This window comes from Bactrocera tryoni, chromosome 4 (genome assembly GCF_016617805.1).
Source record: "Bactrocera tryoni isolate S06 chromosome 4, CSIRO_BtryS06_freeze2, whole genome shotgun sequence".
In the NCBI taxonomy this organism is placed as follows: Eukaryota; Metazoa; Arthropoda; class Insecta; order Diptera; family Tephritidae; genus Bactrocera; species Bactrocera tryoni.
The window spans coordinates 31,303,093-31,318,935 of NC_052502.1; the positions used below are offsets into that span (position 1 = coordinate 31,303,093).

The following is a 15,843-nucleotide window of genomic DNA, read 5'->3' on the forward strand; positions in this document are numbered from 1 at the left end:
CATGTTACATATACATACATATGTATATAGCATAAAATTTTCAGCTTCCGCTGCCAAATATAACCAATACATAACCTATATATAACCAATTTATAACCATTTTATAACCAATACTCAAATGTTGTTTCAACTTGAGTTGTTTCTATATCATTTTTCCTGCGCCTGTAAACTTATAAAAAGTGATGTTACTCTATTTTGCAGTTTAGGTGACGATATATGTTTGTATAGTACATACATATGTGTTCGCAAATAGTAACTCATACTTCAAAAATACCAAAAGAAAATAACAAGCGCTGAAGCTAAATTGTGTACACAGTGTTGTATGCTTTTAATCAGTATTTGACTTTTGCAAATTTTTTGCCGACAATATTGTTATTAAAATTTTTTATTTTGCATTTTATTGTTTGAGGTGTTATCCATAAGCGGCTGTACTGATTACGCGTCGTTTGATGGTGGTAACTTATATATTTGCATATAGTGTTACAAAACACGACGAAGCAACTTTTTCTTCTCTTTAAGATTTCGCGAAATTTCAGTTTTAAAGAAATGTGACACTAAAATTTTTTTTACTTAAAAATGTGAGATTCGTATATACCTTACCGATTCCAAAGCTGAAAATCATATCAAATAAATAAATATACCACATTAATGGTGATTTTTCTAATTTATTCCACATAAATAATAATATTTAATAATATAATAATTGTTATAATAAATTTTTAGTAAACATGTTTTGAATTATTTATATTTCTCACTTTTCACCATTTACTCGCATTTCCTTTAGGGTTTAGAAAACAGTGTTTTTTCAACAATTTTTTGCTCATAAGAAAATAAATATTTTTTTAGAATTTTTTATTGTTACAAGCATACGGTAGTAATAAAGCAATTCTAAAATTTTTGAAAAAAATATTTAAAACTCGGCCATTGCAACGCCATTTCCGGTGACCCCTCGGAAAACAGATGCGCCCGCACAGGCAGGATAACTCTTTACAGGATCATCTAGAGTAAAAAGAAATACGTATTTTAGTTAAAACCTTAACTCAAAACTTTGACGAAGGAAAAAGCTGAAAATTCGATTTTTGCCAGACATTTTTACAAAAAAAAAAATAAAAATTCAGTGAAAAAAAATTCAAAAAAATGTTAATTCAAATAATTGTAATCGAAAAAAATCCTTCGTCCAAGTTTTAATAATTGTATTTCAAATATCTGTGTAAAATTTCATGAAGATCGGTTGAGTAGTTTTCGAAAAATCTTGCCAACCGACTTCAAAAAGTTTCGAGAAAAACGCCTAGCTAGCCTCGAGCGCACAAAAGTTCTTCTCAAGGCTGTATCTCTACCACTCGGATAGGCACCTTTTGAAGCCATCGGTTGAATAAATGGAGATTTAGTACATTAGAAAGCCTCTAAAATCAATGCTATAAGTGCTTCAAAATTTCTTAAATTTGGATTTACCTATTACTCCTTGAGGCCAGAGATTCCTGTCACCTGAATTTAGAAGAATCAAGAAATCAGTTAAATTCGAATACACAGAATAAGGGTAATCAAATAGTGTTGTATGGTGCAAATGTGTATAACAAGAAGAAAACTGGTAAATGTTGTCATAAATACACTCACAAATTATGTGAATATATATGTATATTATCACTGAACTTAACTGTTTGCATCTCTGCAACTTGCTGCACTATGCACCCAATCCAATGAATCCATGAGGCTTCGAAAAATGCCGGTTATGATAAGAGCATAAAGTGCAACTGCCTACATCAATTAACCTCACTACGAACCTTGTGTGAACCTTCTATTAGTCCACTAATGTTTGTATGTATAAATAATATATGTATATATACTATACATATGTACATATATAATTGTATACATACATACACAGATACATATGCATATTAGTGATGTAAAAATTGACTATTTATTTACTTTATCTTATCATCACTTAAATGGTTACTTGTAGCGCGTACTTTATGTTGTTGTTGCACACATTATAAATATTAAAAGACTATAGCAACAACACCAAGCACATGTGCAGAAGAAAAAAATCTAACTGGCGCAGAAAAAAGTAATTCGCTGAGATCATTTTATTGTCATCGTCGTTGTCGTCGTCGGCTTTGTGACATTTCCATTTCCATTTCAATTTCAATTACAAAACACTTGACAAAATTCCGTCCAAATGACTTGTGGTTCGGCGGCGTCGGCAGCTAGTTTCAACCGCCAGTTGCTTGGTTGCGCATCTGTGGCAATCAACAAGTATCTGTATACATATGTATGTATGTATATTTATTTATTCATTAAAGAGTAGTAGTGTGTCGCCAAGCGCGTTGGCGGCTGCTTTCAACAAAACATAAATGTTGATTCTTATTCTCAGGAAAAATAAAAAACAAATTGAGTGGTAATAGTTGTGGCGGCATACAAGTGAATAGCGAGAAACAGTTTTTCGTTTCAATGCTGAAATTATGAACATTTTCACTTGTGGAAATATACATTTGGTTTTTGTTTTTATTGCTGTATTTTTTTCGAAACCAGAACTCATCTTGTGCGCTATTTATCAGCTAAAAAGCGTACACTTTTAATTACAAGCGCCGATTTCATTATCGGAAAGTGATGAGCGACTGCTTAGAAAGAGGGGGATGTGTGTGTTTTTTTTCTATTCTAATTTATTATAGCCTGAACAAGAGGAACGACTGGCGCGCGTTTGAAAATTCGGCTATAACCGCGTGAGCGCTGTTTATGGCACTAAAGAAGAAGAAGAACTAGGTATACTACTATGGGCAAAAAATAGTAAGACTTTGTTCATAATTTTAAAATTCTTAATTAATTCTTGAAAATCTATGTCGCCTCCCTCAAAGTAGTCCTCCTTGTTCACATTACACTTGTGCCAACGTTTTTTCCAAGCCTCGAAACAGTTGTTAAAGTCAACTTCCAAAGTTAGTAATAGCCAGTCAGTCAGTCTCTCTGTATACAAGCTAATTAGTCCCTAAGTTTTTGAGATATGGATGTGAAACTTGGCACACGTTTTTTTCTCCCCAAGGAGCTGCTCATTTGTTGGAACAACTAATTTTAGACCACTATATAACTTAGCTGCCATACAAACTGACCTATCATAATCAGATACTTGCATCGTATGAAAACTAATTTATTTGTGAAGGGTATTATACCTTTGGCGCAGCCTAACTTTATGTTTTCGCTGCTTCAATTCTAGTTTTTTTATATATATATTAATTTTTTTCAATTTTGATAACATTTACTATTTATAGCGCTGCTGCAGTGTGCGCACAGTATAAATATTTGATAGCCTGAGCTTCAAAATCTACTTTAGAGCAGTAGGTAAAGCGCTTGTTGTCGCTTTGAAACTCAAAATATTTGAATGAGGCAATGAGAAATTTCTGTCATATTTTGTTTTTGTTTTTGCATGCTCTGCGTTGTATACCCCACATACCCTACTATATCTTCATATAAGTAAATTTAAGAACTTCTTTGTATATGTATGTGTCCATATGTGTTGTGTTGTTTTCATTTTGCTGTTGATTGCATGAATCACACGCGCTAAGTGTAGATTAATTTATCGCAAGTGAATGCTTATGCTCTTGCGTGAGTGTGTGTGTGTGTGTACGAGTTTGTGCCAAATGTTGCGCTTGCGTGCCTTTCATTCATTATCAGCGAATTTAGCTCAATGAGCGTCATAGCCATGGTGACATAAATATATTGCACAATTCTACAACTTTTTTGCTATTTGTGTTGTTATAGTTGTTGTTGTACAATTGTACGTTTATTTTGTTTGCTAAATATTGGTTAATTAGAGACAGCACGGAAATTAGGCACAAGCGTTCATTCATAATTTACTATTTAAACATACTTACATACCAGTATATGGTATATGTATACATATGTATGTACATATGTACATTTATGCTTAAGCATTCACTTTGCCATAAACCAAATCTCCACATGCGTACCTATAATTGGGCAGTAACTTCCGCTTTATGAATGAACTGCAGCAACGGCGGAACAATACAGTTAATGAACTGAAAAGCATGAATGGAAACCCCGAAAAGCTCGCACATTTCTGTTGATAACTGCAAAAATACACATACACGCATACATATGCATCGTGAACTTGTTGCATTACCTCTCATTGCAATTGCGAAAACAAACAAACAAACAAACAAAAAGCAAAATAAGCGGAAAGTTAATGAGAGCATAAGTGACAAATGTGTCACACCATAAAGCGCGCTGCCACATTGATCGCAGTCGTCGTCTCCGTTTTTAATTTAATCAATTAAATGTTACTCATACGACATGTCGGCCAGCAGCGACGATTAGACGGAAGAGTAGGTAATTAGCAGGGCATCTGTAAATAAGAAATACTTACGTGCTTTGAAAAAACTAGTCTCAACTAGCTATAGCATAAACTTTTGAAAGTGAAATTGATTTCCATCAAGCAGAATAGCTGGATTCTAAACATCCACCAATTGTGAAAAAATAGGATTTGGATAAAATACTAATTAAAAATTTGGCTACCATTCCTTCCACATAAAATTTATTTAAGTTTTTAGGAAATACCTGCTGCTTCTGCATATATGTATAGGTGAATAACTTATGGATTTCACGAAAACTTTAAATATTGGGTGTATCTCCTAACCACTTTTTTATACCCTAAACCGGGTATATTAAGTTTGATACGATGTTTGTAACACCTAGAAGGAAGCGTCGGAGACGAGAGAACGTTTACCATGACGATATCATTTACCCGGCGAATTTAAATACATTTTCGGGGTGCTTTTTTGTCACAATTTATACACATATGTATGTTGTGCATAGTATAAATTTAAATCAAAAAACTGGTTGCCCCTATATTGTTACACACATTACGCACATTTTCATTTGCGTTCTATTCTGCAGCTGAGTTTGTGACGCCACATAACGCTGACTTTTATAATCGTCAACATTTAAGCGCGACAATTATTGCATGCTATACAAAAATAAAACAAAGGTATATTTCCTATTTTTTTTCTCGGAGAATGGACTTATTGGCTAATTGAGCATTGAGCATTTCCGATAATTTCGTAACGCGCTCTCAATAGGTCAAGCACGACCACAAACTGCAAAAATTTGACTTTAAATAATTAAATATGCAAATAGTAGCAATTTATTGATTGCCATTAAAAATATAAGTAAAAGAAAACGCAACAATTTCGTCAGCCAGCATTAAAAAGTATTTGTTTGGTTGACAAAATAACTGGAAATTTAGTGTAAAAAATTATTGGTGTTATTGAATGGCTTAGCAGCAGACTGGCTTAAGTTTGTTAATGAAATATTATTATAGAAACTTTTTTTATTTAAGAAATCAACCAATTTTGTAGAAAATTGTGTTATTTCTTGAAATATATTTAAACTAAAACTGAAATAAAAGAGAATTATATTAAATAGCGAGAATCTAGCCACAGTTTTTGGGCCCTGAAACGGTTTAGGCTACAGCTTTTGCGGATAGGCCCTGCAACAGTTTTAGGTACAGCGTTTCTGGATAGGCCCCGAAACGTTTTAGGCACAGCGTTTGTGGGTAGGCCCTGCAACGGTTTTAAGTACAGCGATTCTGGACAGGTCCTGAAACGGTTCAGGCTACAGCTTTTGTGGATAGGCCCTGCAACGGTTTAGGCTACAGCTTTTGTGGACAAGCCTTGAAACGGTTTAGGGTACAGCTTTTCTGGATAGGCCCTGAAACGGTTTAGGCTACAGCTTTTCTGGATAGGCCCTGAAACGGTTTAGGGTACAGCTTTTGTGGATAGGCCCTGTAACGGTTTAGGCTACAGCTTTTGTGGACAAGCCCTGCAACGGTTTTTGGTACTGCGTTTCTGGGTAGGCCCTGAAACGGTTTAGGCTACAGCTTTTCTGGATAGGCCCTGAAACGGTTTAGGGTACAGCTTTTGTGGATAGGCCCTGAAACGGTTTAGGGTACAGCTTTTCTGGATAGGCCCTGAAACGGTTTAGGGTACAGCTTTTCTGGATAGGCCCTGAAACGGCTTAGGCTACAGCGTTTCTGGATAGGCCCTGAAACGGTTTAGGGTACAGCGATTCTGGATAGGCCCTGAAACGGTTTTAGGGACAGCGCTCCTGGATGACAGCCTGCAACGGTTTTAGGTACAGCGTGTTTCTGGATAGGCCCTGAAACGGTTTACGCTACAGCGTTTCTGAAACGGTTTAGGCTACAGCGTTTCTGGGTAGGCCCTGAAACGGTTTTAGGTACACCGTTTCTGGATAGGCCCTGAAACGGTTAAGGGTACAGCTTTTCTGGATAGGCTCTGAAACGGTTTAGGGTACAGCTTTTCTGGATAGGCCCTGAAACGGTTTAGGCTACAGCGTTTCTAGATAGGCCCTGGAACGGATTAGGGTACAGCGTTTCTGGATAGGCCCTACAACGGTTTTAGGTACAGCGCTCCTGGATGGGCCCTGCAACGGTTTTAGGTACAGCGTGTTTCTGGATAGGCCCTGAAACGGATTAGAGGTACAGCTTTGTGGATAGTAAACCCTGCGACGGTTTTAGGTACAGCGTTTCTGGATAGGCCCTGAAACGGTTTAGGCTACAGCTTTTGTGGATACGGCCCTGCAACGGTTTTAGGTACAGCGCTCCTGGAGAGGCCCTCCAACGGTTTGAGGTACAACGTGTTTCTGGATAGGCCCTGAAACGGATTAGGGTACAGCGTTTCTGGATAGGCCCTACAACGGTTTTAGGTACAGCGCTCCTGGATGGGCCCTGCAACGGTTTTATGGATAGGCCCTGCAACGGTTGAGGGTACAGATTTAGTGGATAGGCCCTGCAACGGTTTTAGGTACAGCTTTTCTTGACAGGCCCTGCAATGGTTTAGGGTACAGCTTTTGTGGATAGGCCCTGCAACGGTTTTAGGTACAGCGCTCCTGGATAGGCCCTGAACGGTTTTAGGTACAGCGTTTCTGGATAGGCTCTGAAACTGATTAGGGTACAGCGAGTCTGGATAGGCCCTGCAACGGTTTTAGGTACAGCGTTTCTGGATAGGCCCTGAAACGTTTTAGGCTACAGCTTTTGTGGATGGGCCCTGCAACGGTTTAGGGTACAGCATTTCTGAATGGACCCTACAACGGTTTTAGGTACAGCGTTTCTGGATAGGCCCTGCAACGGTTTTAGGTACAGCGTTTCTGGATAGGCCCTGCAAAGGTTTTAGGTACAGCGTTTCTGGATAGGCCCTGCAACGGTTTAGGGTACAGCGTTTCTGGATGGTATGGGATAGGCCCTGGAACGGCTTAGGCTACAGCTTTTCTAGATGGGCCCTGCAACGGTTTAAGGTACAGCTTTTCTGGATAGGACCTTCTACTGTTTAGGGTACAGCTTTAGTGGATAGGCCCTGAAATGGTTAAGGGTACAGCTTTAGTGGATAGGCCCTACAACGGTTTTAGGAACAGCTTTTCTGGATAGGCCCTGCAACGAGTTTAGGTACAGCTTTTGTGGATAGGCCCTGAAATGGTTTAGCTACAGCTTTTGTGGATAGGCTCTGCAACGGTTAAGGGTACAGCATATCTGAATGGGCCCTGCAACGGTTTTAGGTACAGCGCTCCTGGATGGGCCCTATAATGGTTTAGGGTACAGCGATTTCTGGATAGGCCCTGAAACGGTTTTAGGCTACAGCGTTTCTGGGATAGGCTCTGAAACGGTTTAGGCTACAACTTTGTGGATAGGCCCTGAAACGGTTTCAGAAAGCTTACAGATGTTTTGTGAGTCTGGATAGGCCCTGCAACGGTTTTAGGTACAGCTTTTCCGAATAGGCACTGCTACGGTTTAGTGTACAGCTTTTCTGGATAGGCCCTGAAACGGTTTTAGGGTATTAAAGGTTTCTGGATAGCCGCCCCCGCAACGGTTTTAGATGCTGGATTACAGCTTTTCTGGATAGGCCTCTGGAACGGTTTAGGGCACAGCTTCTGTGGATAGGCCCTGCAACGGTTAAGGGTACAGTTTTCGTGGATAGGTCCTGCAACGGCTTTAGGTACAGCGTTTCTGGATTGGCCCAGAAACGGTTTAGGGGTACAGCTTTTCTGGATAGGCCCTGGAACGGATTAGGGTTCAGCTTTTTTTGGATAGGCTCTGCAACGGTTTTAGATTCAGCGTTTCTGGATAGGCCCTGAAACGTTTTAGGCTACAGCTTTTGTGGATGGGCCCTGCAACGGTTTAGGGTACAGCTTTTCTGGATAGGCCTTGGAACGGTTTAGGGCACAGCTTCTGTGGATAGGCCCTGCAAAGCTGTTCCTAAAACCGTTGCAGGGCCTATCCAGAAAAGCTGTACCCTAATCCGTTTCAGGGCCTATCCAGAAACGCTGAATTTAAAACCGTTGCAGAGCCTATCCAAAAAAAGCTGAACCCTAAACCGTTTCAGGGCCTATCCGGCAATCACAGGACCCAAACCGTTTCTAGGGCCTATCCAAAACGCTGAATCTAAACCGTGTTTCAGCAGGGCCCATCCAGAACGCTGTACCTAAAACCGTTCCAGGGCAGCCTGTCCAGTGTTGTGGCCCTAAACCTGTTTTGGGGCCGAACTGGTGTTGTTCCTAAAACCAGGGGCCTATCCAGAAAAGTTGTACCTTAATCCGTTTTAGGGCCTATCCAGAAATGCTGAATTCCAAAACCGTTTAGGGCCCATCCAAATGCTGTAATTCTAAAACTGTCTCCAGGGCCTATCCAGAAAAGCTGTACTAAACCTGTTTCAGGGCCTATCCAGGAAGCTGTAGCTAAAACCGTTGCAGCGACCGTTAGAAAAAATATATGGAAAAAAGGACAATGTACTAATGGTGTGAGAGATTATTGTTGTAAAAAAAATTAACTTAATGGAAAAAAACAATTCACATTGATATATACAAGGTGCGTTCCAAAGTAAACAGGACTTAAAAAAAAAAAAAAACAGAACCAGTGGTTTTTTCGGCAAAATCAAATTATTTTATTCAAAGTAGTCTCCTTCTGTTTCAATACAGATTTTTGCACGGTCCAAAAGCATTTCGATCGAGTGGTTTAGCTTGTTGGCCGCCAGTATGCCGGTGCAAGCCTTTTGAATGGCCTCTACGTCTGCATTACGCTTTCCTTTCATGGGCAAATGCATTTTTCCGAAAAGGAAGAAGTCCCACGGTGCCATATCAGGTGAATACGGGAATTGGTTAATGGTTGAAATGTGATTTTTGGTCAAATAATCGGTCAGAAACGTCGATCGAAAACGCCAACTTTCATCTTCGCTATAATCGGGCCGAACTCGACGATTATGCCGCATCTAACGCTTCAAAACTCCAAGTTAGAATACCACATTAACGATTTGGCCGGGTGGAACAAATTCTTTGTGGACAATAACTTTGGAATCATAAAAACAAATCAGCGTTGTCTTCACATTTGACTTCTCCATGCGCGATTTTTTGGGTTTCCGTTCGTCCGGTGCCTTCCATTCAGCACTCTGGCGTTTCGTTTCGGGATCATATTGGAAACACCATGTTTCGTCACCAGTCACAATATAGTAAAGGAAGTTTTTGTCCTTTTTGACCACTTTAATGATGTCCTTCGAGTGTTGGATTCTAAACAATTTTTGGTCGTCAGTCAATTTGTGCGGAACAAACCGTGCACACACTTTTCGCAAGCCCAAATGTTCGGTCAAAATGCGATAAATCGATGTTTTGGAGATGTTCAATTCCATTTCCATGAATTTCAATGATGATTTCGGCTGAGTTTTGACGAATTCATGCACAGTTTCGATGGAATTTCCGCTGATCCACGGATTTTGATTGGCCCACATGTTGATCGTCATTTATGTCCTCACGAGCACTTTGAAAATATTGAAACCACTCGTGCACTCTGCTACGGGATAAGCAAACATCGCCATAAACTTTTTTCAGCAATTAAAATGTTTCGGTAAAAGTTTTACCAATTTTAAAACAAAATTTAATGTTGGCTCTTTGTTCGAAGCTCATTTTCGCACCAATGACACAAACATACTGCCACTTAAATCGCAATAACTTCACTTCCAATTGATGAAATGTCATGAAATTCTCACCGGACAATCGATTAAGATAGCAGATTCTAACGCACCAGTCGACATATATGTAGATGGTGCCATCAGGGAGCCTAGATTCAAAAAGTCCTGTTTACTTTGGAATCTGCCTTGTATATGCAGCACTTGCATTCACATTGGTAAGTAAAGGTAAAAGTAAAATCCGAATGCATAATTCCTAATTCACACAAAAACTTCACCAATAAACATACGGTTTTAAATGCAGGTGCGATTCCAAATACGACCAAAATGAAAACAGGCGATGTGAAGAAGAGGAAATATACGAACATATAGACACAACCACTTATCATTAACAATTTTAACAACACGCTGTGGAGATTTGTTTCTCAAATAATAACCAAAGTTGCGGTAGCGACGTCGAGCAAGTCTCGCACGCATCGTAAAAAACGGACATGCCAATAGATATGTGTATGTATATTCTGAAATGTCTATTGGAACGGACCTCTACATTGGTATATTGTAAGATTCAACGACCAAACCAATTCTTTCCATGAATCTTAGCGATTGGAAAAAGAAAATGTGACAGTAGAACCACGGTGTTGAAAAAAATTACTGATAAAGCATTTCGATCAGCAAGGTCCCGTCGGAGACTCTACGGAAGTACCATACAACGTTTCTGTATTCAAAGCCAGACGAGTGTCTACTCTGCGTACTTATTCTCCACTTGTCATTATATACTATGTATATGAAAGCTTCTAAGCCTTTTTTTTTAAAAGAACTTCCACCATATTTACAAAATTATGGCCTGAACCTAGGCTTTAACTCAAACTCACTTTTTGCTCTCTCCCGCATAAACGAACATCACAACAACACATAGTTTGTGCTAAGCAAGTAAGTAGCACTATCTTATGCCGCCACCTTTTATATATTGACGGCGGCGTTACGGAATACATCAGCTGATCTTTAGAGACACTACATAAACTCTTTGAGGCGCCTTTCACTCGCAAGTCTACTCTCAAAGTGAATCACACGCTTCACGGCTGAAGAGTCAAACCGGATGTGACGTGCTTTTAAAGTCGGAAGTACTTACAGTTAAGCGCTGAACCTCAACTGACTGCCAGTGACGGGCGGATTGGCACGAGTGACTGCAGGTTGGTAAGGGCCACGTGACCGTCGGCTTTGGTGCAGCAGCAGCAGCCACAACAACTTGGCATGTGCTACTTGCTGCTGCTTAAATTTCGAGCACACACACAGCACAGTCTACAAATGATAATTATAGCTGTGTGTAAAAGCAAAAAATCATTGAAGTTTAGAAAGATGTGGTCGTCTTTGAAGCGGTGCAGAAAAACAAGTATTTAAGCTTGCATGTTGCGTGGCAGTTTTATTACAAAACGTTTCCGCCCTCAGTTGTCGGTGTGGGAGGGGTATAAGAAGGGGGCGCAGAAAAGAATTTGTAGAAACGCGTTGCGGCTGGTATGCATTTGAGGCCACGCCCCTTGTCTGTCTGCAGAGAGAAGCACTTCAACGATTTTAAACTATTTTTTGTTTTCATTTAGCACAAAAATTCGTTTGTGGCATGCAGCGTGGCAACGAAAGCGCGTTATAAGCAACATTACAGCGAGAGTTCCAGCGATTTATACGGGCATTTTACACTATTCAATGCATTTCGCGGAATAAATATACATACAGCGATTGCCCGGAAAGTAATAGAACTGATTTTCTTCCGCCGCGACTGTACTTCGGACTGTGCACGTACCGACTCTTATCGGTAGAGGGCTAGTTCCAAGCAAACGAACGAGCTACTGGTCAAATGTCTCCGAGAACCTGGAGAGTAAAGACAAACATTTTCGCGCGACGTGTTTCTGTGAGTGGTGCAAGCCGAAAGTGCAGCGTTCGTTAGAGCAGAGGTACGCGATTAATTCTCTGTGAAACTTGGCCGGAAAGAGGCAGCTAATGAATGAGCAAATCCAAAGCGAAAACGATGCTCAATTTCTTTTTTGACATCAAAGCCATCGTCCACCATGAATTTTTTCCTCCTCGACAAAACGTCAATGCCAAGTTTTACGTGGAAGGCCTCAAGCGACTCAAGCGAAGGGTCAATCGGGTCCGTCAAGACATCACTGCGGATTGGAAGTTGCACCACGGCAAAGCCCACACCGCCTTTCTTGTGAACAGCTACCTAACCAAGGCTGAGATGTGGCCCCACTGGACTTTTTTTGTTTCCTTGCCTGAAAAGACCGATGAAAGCAAGCCAACATTTTGAGACGAGAATGCCTTCAACGACGCTTTCTTAAATGCTTCCAAATTCGGCAATTGACAGCTGTTTGCTTGGACATGTTTTGCGGTTTAGGTCGTACAAAACGTCCTCAAAGGTTTGAGAATTTGTGAACGATAAAGAGCATGCCGGATGCCCGAGCACGTCTAAAAAGTCGAAAATCTTAATGAAATGAAGAAAATAGTGGCGGCCAGTCGTCGAATCACCATTAAAGAAGGCTCAAGCTATTCGATTTTAACCAATGATTTGGGCATGAGTCGGGCTGTCGCTAAGTTTGCGCCACAATCTTTTCACTTTCGACCAGAAACAGGAGATGTGGGACCCAGTCCGTGATGACTCAGATCCGCTCCAAAGGCTCAAAACTGGTGAAGAATCATGGATTTATGGTTGCGACGTGGAAACCAAAACTCAATCATCCTATTAGAAGCTGTCGCATGAGCAAAGACCGAAAAAAGCGCGCCAAGTTAGATCGAATGTGAAGGTGTTGCTAACAGATTTCTTCGCTTGCAGGGGCAGTCACCGTATTCTCCAGAGTTGTATCCCCGCCACTTTTTTCTCAAAACGAAAGAACGACGCTACGCTACGATGCAGGTTATAAAAATTGTATCGAGGGAAGAGCTAAGCAAAATCACAAAAAATTCTTATTTAACTGCTTTGAGGATGAAAAACAAACCCCGGAAGATGTGCAAGATATCTGGGAACGATTACTTTGAAAGGGACAAGATAGAAATTCATGAATAAATAACAACTTTCTTAAGTAATACAAAATTTGCGATATCTTTTGAACAAACCTCGTATACATGTGCAATGTTGAGGCCAGAAAAAAAACTCCGCAGAGTAAATATCTTTGCATCGTCAGTCAGTGGTTAGTAATCAAAGTGCTGCAAAGCCATTTTAGAAAGAAATTTATTGGTGTAATTGCTCTTGGTCAAGACTTTACATTGCGTATATGTACTTATATAAACTAACAACTACTTAAAGTTAAGCGCAAAAACATTCTGGAAATAGATTTTCACTTCAACAAGAAAACCATAACTTCGGATACACTGCAACTATAATACATATGTATGTGAAGGGTATTCTTATAACATAATATGTATAATAAGATCTGTGTACTGCTTTGGATCGAACAGTCTGCATGGCAAGCCATATATGCCATAGTAGTATGCTTCAATAAAGGAGCAGATTCTTGGCGAGAAAGGGACATGTGCGAAGTTTCCAGATCGATATCTCAACAACTGAGGGACTAGTTGGAGCATATATAGAAAATCAAACGGATAGATAGACCTGATAGAGACTAAATTGACTCAACCTCTTCAAGTGAGATACGCTTGTTTTTCTGAAGTACATAAAGTACATTCGGCGATTTTTACGATGAGTGAAATTATGCAGCAAAGAAATTTCATCATCAAATCAATCAAATTTCTAGTGGCAAAAAGGACGTAAAAAATTAAGGTTATGTTGACAGTTTATTCGATTATCGAGGTGTGGTGCACTTCGAATTCCTTCCGGCAAGCCAAACTGTCAACAAGGAATACTACTTGAATGTTATGCGTCGAAACTATTTGTAAAAACAGTCCGGAATTTTGGACCGACAAATCTTGGCTTTTTCACCGTCGCATACTCTATTTATTGTTCGTGAGTTTTTCGCCAAATTTCAACCAATGTAATGCCGCAACCACCGTATTCGCCTGATTTAGCTCTGTGTCCCTTCTGGCTATTCAGCAAACTCAAACGACCGCCTCAGGGAAACCGTTTTGAGTCCATTGAAGACATTGAACGAGAATCGCTACACGTATTGACTGTTTCGAGGATTGAATTGATTATGAACAAAGTCTTACTATAATTTGATCATAGTAGTATATACTAAGTAATATAGCTCCTACTCAGGGTATAAATTTCATACTCTGTTCGGCTTGCTAAACCTTATACACCAAACTTAACAACAAACGTTTTGCATACACATATCTAAAGCTAATTTCTGAATATTTAACGAATAGGATTTGATTTGATCATGAAGAAATACTCATCTCAACAGTGTTCTGCAACATATCGTAAAGAAATCAAATTTCCTTATGTAGATCAAAATAAGCGAAATAAACAACCAGTGTTCGACTTACAAGCATTTACAACTCTGTTAGGCAATATGTGTATCACAATTTGGCTTCTCATTCCTCCATCCTTTTTATATTTCCACCTAACCAATCCACCAAACATGTAAGTCAACCAGGTGGGTAGCAATTTGTTTCATCTAATTTTCTGAGCTGCTCAGTGATTTTTGGAAATATTTATTGGTTAAAGACAACTGGCGAGTTCAAGCGGAACGTGAGGAGCACTAGAAAAGTGCAGTCTAAAATAGGCAGATTGTTACTGCAAGAAATATTTTTTTTTAATTAGCTTAAGGTAGGGAGATTTAAGGAAGATGCGGAGAATAGATAGGAAAGGAATATACTTGGGAGAAACTGAACGATGCTAATTGGTTTTCTAGAATTTAACTTCAAGAGGCCTTGAAGCATTCGAAAGTAAGTTGTTTTGAAAAGAAGGTAAGTTTATTTCATATACGAGTATATGCTTGATCGAAAAGTTTCACAGCTACTCATAGATAAATGTAAAAGGCGAGATAAACGTTTCACCTACAAAGAAGCTAAGACGTGGAAGCAAACTAAGAAAGGCTGAGAAAAAACACGACATCTTTAAACAATTTTTCACGGAATATAAACGGAGTCCGTTGCTCGTATTATAAGTGCTGTGCTGTTTGTCAGAGCTCATTTCGAAAGTTTAAAATACGAAACCCAAAACATGTCGCAGAAACTCTTTTGTGAACGAGTTTATATCGTCAGCGTAAAAACAAAACTTACAAAAAATCGAAAAAGGAAAGCATGTAGTTAACCATAACAATGTTGCATAGACAGGAGTGTATGGCTTCAAATAATGAAGGGGTGGACAAGAATTTTATCAGCTACCCTGACTGCAAGTATCAAAATGGTTAAAGATCTGCAATTCTAAACTCGGATGGGAAAATTCCTATAAACCAAATACATAAACATATAGTAAGATGGTTTCTTAGCACCAAAGGTTAAATCGCCCGATGAGAATTTTTGTTTTATGTCAATTAGTATTTTATCATTAAGATTAATAAGTATGTTGTGTATATACATTGTGACAAAAAAGCACCCAGAATTGTTATTAAATTCACCGGATGAAAATATGAAAAAATGGAGGATATGGTAGTTGCAAATCGTCCGCCAAGTATTAGAGAGAAGACAAGAGTGTTAGACATCTCACGAGAGTCCGTTCGAATGATTTTGGTAAACACTTTGGGTATCACGCGTTCTTGCTCGACTCGTTCCGATAAAGGTGAATTTTTACAAAAAGAATACCGTAAATAGGTAGCTTTCGTTCGAATTCCGATCCTAAATTCATGGAGAGTATTATAACTGCCGATAAGATATGGAATGAAGGAGAAAAAAATGAGAGGCTTCAAAAAATCGATTTTTTTGAGGGAAAGAAATAGTTGATTAAAGCGAAATTAGGGATTATAGTTACGTATTA

At 39.2% G+C, this 15,843-nt stretch overlaps 1 protein-coding gene and 1 long non-coding RNA gene across 2 annotated transcripts in view; one reads left to right on the forward strand and one right to left on the reverse strand.

Moving 5' to 3' along the window:
* LOC120773369 (innexin inx2) overlaps positions 1 to 15,843 on the forward strand; it is a 28,953-nt gene that overhangs the window by 7,844 nt on the left and 5,266 nt on the right. The window lies entirely within an intron of this gene.
* The window catches only part of LOC120773378, a 75,239-nt gene continuing 60,686 nt past the window's right edge, over positions 1,291 to 15,843 (reverse strand). The window contains exon 3 of the long non-coding RNA XR_005705154.1: positions 1,291 to 1,485. This is a non-coding gene — a long non-coding RNA (uncharacterized LOC120773378). The remainder of the gene's footprint in view (positions 1,486 to 15,843) is intronic.